Below are 7,766 nucleotides of genomic sequence, written 5' to 3' on the forward strand. Positions count from 1 at the left end.
CTTAGAAACACAACATCTCTACTCCTGACAACCTTCCTGTTTACTAGATCCCACAATCTATACCCGAATTCTTCATGGCCATACCCAAGGAAAATACATTGCTTTGCTTTATCATCAAGCTTGGACCTGTCGTCTTTGAGAATGTGAATGAATGCCCTGTAGCCAAATACTCTCAAATGAGTATAGGACTCTTTCCCTGCCCACACTCTATTACGCACATCACCATCTAGAGTTTATATTGAAGAAAAATTTATCATGTCCACTGTAGTTATCACAGCTTTCCCCCAAAAGGACTTAGGAAGCTTTGCATGAGAGAACATGCATCTTACCCTCTCTTCAATTGTTCTGTTCATTCTCTCAACCAAACCATTGAGCTAATGTGTCTTAGCTAGAGTCTTCTCAAGCCTGATTCCATGAAGTCTACAGTACTCCTCAAACGGCCCTCTATACTCACCACCATTATCTGCTCTTAGTGCCTTTAACTGTTTTTCTTTCTCCCTTTCTACCTTGAGATGGAAATACTTGAAGATATCCAACACTTAATCTTTGGTCTTCAAAACACTTTCCTAGACCTTCTTTGAATGGTCATCAATGAAGGTCACAAAGTAATGTCCACCACCTAGAGTTTTGTCCTGCATAGAACAAGCATCAATATGAATCAAATCAAGAATATTTGATTTCCTGGATTGGGGGTGTGAATGAAATGCCATTATATGTGTTTTTCCTGCTAAACAATCAATACATGTTTTGAGAGATGCCCCTTCCATGCTAGGTAGGAGATTCTTCTTGGAGAGAAGTTGTAGCCCTTTCTTAATGACATGCCCAAGTCTTTAATGTCATAACTCAATACTTTTATCTTTCTGAACTGCATTTAGTTCTCCTATGTGTAGCTTAGCTTGCATAACATAGAGTGTATTCATCTTCTTCCCTTTGCAACCACTAGGGAACCTTTGGTGAGCTTGCACTTGCTCTCACCAAACCAACTAACAAACCCATCATCATCAAGCCTTCCTGCAGATATCAAATTTAGGTGAATGTTTGGAACATACCTACATCCTTGAGTACTAGCTTGAGCCCCTGATTAGTCTCCAATACCCACTATCTTTGATGCACCGCTATTACCCATCTTAAAACTTCCAAGATCACCACTAGAGTATGTAGAAAAGAAGTTACCATGGGGAGTAATGTGGAATGAAGCTCTAGAGTCAAACACCCAATCACTCTCTTGGCTCACCAAATTAATATAGTCATCATCACAAATGACACTAATGTCACCCTCTATGGCTACTGTATTAGTCTCCTTCTCCTCTTTACTTCCACCACTTTGCTCGCTTTTTAGGAGCCTGTGCTCCTTTTTCACGAGGCCTATCTTGTTGCAATGAAAGCACTTGATGTTCTTCTTGTTCTTTGACCTACCTCTAGATGTATCTTTATAGCCATAACCTTCAGAATATCTGCTCTTGCTTCTACCATGACCTTCTAGCTTTTCTAAAATAAAAACCCTAGGAGAAGTTTCACCTTTCTCCTTCCTCCTAGCCTCCTCACTCAATAGCCTTTACTTAACCATTTCCATAGCTAGCTTTCCACCTAGTGCTGAAGTGCTCAGAGATACCACCAAAGTTTCCCAACTATCTAGTAAAGAGTTTAGCGTAGCAATGCTTGTAACTCATCTTCAAGACGCATCTTCATGGAAGCCAATTGGTTCACTAAGCCTTGGAAGTCACAAGTATGCTTTGTCATACTTCTTCCATCTCTATACTTCAAGTTTACTAGCCTTCAAATGATTGAGGCCTTGTTCCTAGAAGTGCTCTTTTCATACATGGCTTCTACCTTTTTCCAAAGTTCATTGGCCTTGTCTTCGTTGGAAATGTGATGAAAACTATTTACATCCACCCATTGCCGAATTGTTACGGTAGCTTTTAGATATAAAATTCCCCATTCATCATCACTCATCTTCTCCGGTTTTTTTTTTTGCCCATCACCGGCAAGTGTAAGTCCTATACAATAAACAAGTCTTGCATCTTTCGTATCCAAATCAAATGATTGGATTTTGTTAGCTTTTGTCATCCCAAATGAAGCTTGTTCAACCATTTTGACTAACAACAAACAATCCCATTCCAACCTGGTTTTGGTACCAATTGTCAAGGTTTCCTGCAATGCAATAGTGTAAAAACAGATGAAATTATTATAGCAATGTTATTGTTTATGATACTATAGCGATATTACTGTTCATCATGTGGTCCATCTATGGGCGCACACCAACCGCAAGATTTCTTAGCCAACCCTTTGTGGGTTCTTTGCGAATGCACACCGACTGCAGCCAATCTTGAGTACTGTAGTAAAGGTACTATTCACCACACTATAGCAATGTTACTGTTCACCGTGCAGTTTACATGTGGTGTAAGCTGCCTGCAAAAACTCTCTGCCAAGCCTGTTCAGTCTCTATGCTGCTGCACGCTGCCCGCACAGTATTCTAATGAAGTTGTAGTGGCTCTATGAGACTTGTATGACCTTCCTATGTCCAATACACCCTTTCAAACCTTTAAAACAAACTCAAGACACTACCAAACCCCTTAATATGTGTTAGAACAAGATAAACATCAACATAGCAAGCTAACACCAATATTTTACATGGAAAACCCTTCAAATCGAGGGAAAAAAAACCACAGTACTCCTTAGAGCTGCTTGAAATAGGCTTCACTATATCAACTATAGGATGACAAGGGTCCTCAATAGATACAACTAGTGGAATAACAACAATGCATCGACAATGAGGGTTTTATACAACAAACATCAAGAAGAAGATAGAATGAGGAATCAAGCCATAAGGCTGAGGAGTGCAACTTGCAATGATCAATCCAATGTATTTAGATAAACTCTGACACTAATTTGTCGATCAATATTTGCCCTAGCTCAAGACCATCCCTTCCTCACTTTCTTCTTGGTCCCTCCTTTCTCTTGTATTCTCCCTCTTCACTTCCTTTTTCCTGATGAGCAAGCATAAAAAAAGCATCTCACCCTTTTGCCCTTCCATAAGTTGACTTTGTTTTTTTTTTTTTTAATTATGGGCTTGGATCCCATTTATTCCATCCAGTCCACCAAATGTGCTGGACTCAACAATTCTCCCCCTCAGCAACATTTGGGGCTCTACCAACCACTATTCTTTCCTGATGTGCTTCAAGCTTCTCCTTGGATAATGCCTTGGTGAACATATCAGACCCATTCTCACTAGTGTGTATCTTCTCCAAGTACAACTCTTTACCTTCAAGAACATCTCAAATCCATTGATATCGAACATTGATATGCTTGGAGCCCATTTATTCTATTTCAACCCCAGCTCTTGTATTCTCCCTCTTCACTTCACTCTTTTTCATCCTCATGAGTAAGCATCACAAAATCCTCACACTTTGCAATTACCCTTTTGCCCTTCCATAAGTTGACATAGTTTTTTTTTAATTTTTATTTTTTTAAGTCATGGGCTTGGAGCCCAATTATTCTATTAAGTCCACCAAATCGGTTGGACTCAACAACATTATACCAAACTTAGTATCAAATCAGTTCATAAAAAAATTTCAAACATAACATCAAATTAAATTAGATTTAGAGATTTAATTTTTCAATTCTTTTATTTTAATAAAATTACATATTAACATTTTAGTATATAACAAAACTCACGCGATGAAAAAATAATTTTTAAAAAACAAGAAATTGATCTTTGGATCATAGAAACCCAACTGGTTTAAAGCGAATTGATTGTATAAATGGTCTAGGGATTCCAAGTGATAAACCCTATTTCTATATGTAGACCTAACCCTTTAGTCCAGGCGAAAGGCCCCTAGTCACAATTAAGCCCCAGATACTAAAGTTCACTTCAACGCTTCACTCTGTCGCTTACGCAACCAAGTCCCAGCGGAGTTCATCCTTTAGCACTTCACTCTATTGTGACAACAAAGAACTCTAGGAAATGGCGGTAGGATAAATCACATCGGAAGGGAAAGGGGACACTCCGCTACCTCTCGACTCACCCTCTCGACCCTCTCCAATCTAGCATTGTCTGGCCCTCATGGTGTGTCACTCATCCACAAAGGTTAACAAGATGGACTCTCGACCCTAGTGTCACTCTAAGGGAGAAATCATTCAACAAGCATTCAAGATCGGAACTCAATTAAAACATCAATAAAGGAAAGCATAATAAAAGTTTAATGAGACAAATACATCCTAGGGTTCACAAATCCAAGTACCCACTAGGGGTTTAGCTCCTCATGGAGAAAAATACAATCAATAGTAAAATCAAAAGTAAAAACAAGTAATCCATAGGAAAACCCCTCGGTAGTCATGTTGATGGTCTTGTGGAATAGCCTCGTCCGCAAAGGTCCCCTCGTCAAGCCTAGGGCATACCTCACCGTATCGGTGCCGACGAAAGCTCCGCCCAATAGCTATCTTTCAAGAGAAACACGGTGTTGAAGCCGTAGAATCACTCCAAAAGCCTTGCAAATACCTCTCTAAACCCTAGTCGCAAGCCTCTCAAAAGTTGGAGAAAAGATGGGGAAAAGGATCCTGAAATCGGGCTGAATCACTGCTTTAAATAGGCTAGAATCGGGTATCCATACGGCCCTGTGGATGCTCCACATGCCCCTGTAGAAATTCCACACGGGTGTGTGGATTCTCTAGAATCCTAATTTTCCGCGGGCTATGAATAGTAACTGTTATAGAGAATTGCTACAGTGTTTTGCTACATTACCTCCGCCAAATTATTCCTACTTCCATGTTTGTCATCAAAGTAATATAAACGGGCACATGTTTATGCCGTAGATTGCATCGCTTCTATAATAAACAAACTCTTTGGTAACGATCTTACTATCATTGCACAAGTTGGAATATACAAATATGACTACCTTTGTGCCCTCCAAACCATGTGATTGCTTGAATACACGGAGGTTGGCACACATTCACGTTTCTTTGAATCCAACTTGTGTTTTCGCGTTTGTTCCTTCCAAAATTTCATCAAATAATGCATTTACGATCTACATTGGCTTCCTTCTTTCATATTTGGCTCCACAACCCTGCATGCAACAAAGTAACACAAATACACATGTATTAGTGCTAAAACCTAATAAAATTAATGCTCAATTCAAGAAAAGAATACTTCATATTGCTAATACACAAGCACTTACCAAACTCCCCCACACTTAAGCTTTTGCTTGTCCTCAAACAAAAATAAAACATTGAAGCATAGAAAAAGTAAATATTGAAAGTTCTTGGCCTTAGGTTCACCAAAGCATGCAAGAAGAGCATTCTTTAAGTAAGGGAAATTTCAATACTAAATACGAAAAATCAATGCTCTAGCTAAAAACTTGAATAAAAAAGGACAACAAACCTGAAATCATGTAAGTGTGTGTAAACTTACTCAATTCAACCCAAAGTATACTCCTCAATGTTCTAAGTAATAAGGGACTTATTTATCTATAAAACACAACAAAATAAAGGAATGGTAGTAGCTTCACACATCCTCTAAGGTAGCTCTTTCCAAAGCGGCCTCTAAGGTGGCTTTCACACTTTTTGAGATGGTAGCTCTTTCTACCGGGGTAGTAGCTTTCACTCATCCCATGAGATAGCTCATTCTCTCATTAGGGCATAACTAGTATTCGACTTATGAGAGTAGCTTCATACTTCATAGGCGGTAGCTCTTTCCACCCCCAATGCACAACCAAACAAGTATAAACTATTTCTCTTTTCTTATAAAAAAACAAGAAACAAAACTAATTAGTCCCGTAAACATGGAACTTGAGTTTCTAAAAGTGTTTAATGAGTGAGATGTGCAACAAGTGTCAATCGGGCAAAAAATTCCTAGAAATTCAAGTAAAACTAGAGCTTGAAAACATTCATTGTTAAAAATTCTCCTAAACTCAAGAATACTATCATTGCAATGAAGGTGAACCGCCATTGGCTACGTGAGCATGCACAATAAAAGTATAAGTATAAAGGACATGTGTAAAGCGAACTCCCCCCCAACCTTAAGATGTACATTTCCCTCAATATACACATGTAAGCTCATTAAAAAGTATAACAATCAAGAATATATGTGGAAATGGCAATTGAAACAATACTCCCCTAACTCCTAGTATTGTAATTGATGGAGCTAAATCCTTGGGAGTGAAGTTCCAATGGGTTGTGAAGCATACATGGGCAAGTGTAAAACACCTTGGCCGTGCCCATGGCTAGTTCTCAATTCCCATACTGATATGACCATCTACATGCATACACAAGGAGATTCAGTGAAGCTCAATAAACAAAAACAAAATAAACTCGAGTATATAAAAGTAAAAGCAATGGAATACAACTCGAGACAAAATAAAAGATAAACTCGGAAGGAAAATCATTTCTCAGTGTACAAGTCTAAAAGATAGTGAAAAAGTAAAATACGAGAAATAAAAGAAATAAAAGAAAAGACGCCTCAAGCGTCGGTGTCATCGGCGGTCGGTTCTACTACTGCTGCTGGTGGAGATAGATCAAATGGTGCCTATGGATCTGGTGATGGTGATGCTGGCGGGGCCAGAGGGGTCCTCGATCTCATAACAAACGGTGAAGTCATGTCGCGCTCAAGTAGCTGCTGTAGGATGTCAAGACGCGCCGTCACCACTATATGGTTCGCAGCCTGTGTAGGCAAACCTCAGCCAAGTCTGCCTTTAGTACCCCTACCGCACTCTTGAGCCTCTGAAATCGATCATGGGCTCGAGTGGGGGAAACGATCCGCACTAGAGGTGGCTCCTATGGCTCAGGTGGTGCCTTGATCTCCGTCTGCTCAGGCTGAGGATCCTTCGCTAACTGAGACCCCTCAGCTGCATCACAGCCACCCTCAGATATCTTTGGATCGGGTATAATCATTACATGCACTCCCGGCCTATACCTGCGCAGTATCCCCATCTGTCTAATCGTCTCTACACCCAGGAGACCAAGTATGATCATCTTCTCAGTCCCTCTAATAGCGTCTCGTAGACCCATTTTGATGATGAGCCTAGTGAATGTATGGGCCGGAGAAAAAGGCACTGATCCTGGCATACTGACACTGATATCTCAGGTACTCTGCTAGTATGTGGCTAAGATGAATTGGCTGGCTCTGTACCATAGAATACAAGTAGAGAAGCTCCTGTCGGCTCAGAACACCTGTACTGTCGCCGCGTCCATTCATTGATCGGCTCAGGACGGCATGCATGTATTTGTACCTCAGCCGAGACAGACAAGTAGCCTTTGACACCCCCAGCTCATGCTTACCATGGCCACATAATCATTGATATGCGTGCTGAGGAGTCAAGCTACCTGGGTAATCTGTAGGAAGCTACTCGTACTTCTCTGCGGTAGTAAAGTCTTCATCATATAACCCCAAACCGAATCAAGAATGTGTGACACTCATACTATAATGATGCCCGAATACTATGAACTGTATGGCGTCACCACTATCAATACTGGAGTACGATCTATCAAATTACAATGATGCCAATACTTCTAGTGTCAACATACGGATGACAGGATCATGAATAGTGAGCAATCGGCACCAACTACCCACAGCTAGCATCTCCTCAATCTGATTTGCCATATCGTTGGTCAACTGTATTTCTCACACAACACTCGAATCCAGGAACCGCGTCTGACCGAACTTGAGCTTGGACAGATGCTCAAATCGAGCCTAGTGCTCAGGAATAGCAAACTCTATATGCTTGGGCTTGGAAGAGTGCTCCCGGTGACGCTTGCTAGCTACTTTCTTTGTT

The sequence above is a fragment of the Dioscorea cayenensis genome, chromosome 20 (genome assembly GCF_009730915.1).
Source record: "Dioscorea cayenensis subsp. rotundata cultivar TDr96_F1 chromosome 20, TDr96_F1_v2_PseudoChromosome.rev07_lg8_w22 25.fasta, whole genome shotgun sequence".
Taxonomy (NCBI): domain Eukaryota; kingdom Viridiplantae; phylum Streptophyta; class Magnoliopsida; order Dioscoreales; family Dioscoreaceae; genus Dioscorea; species Dioscorea cayenensis.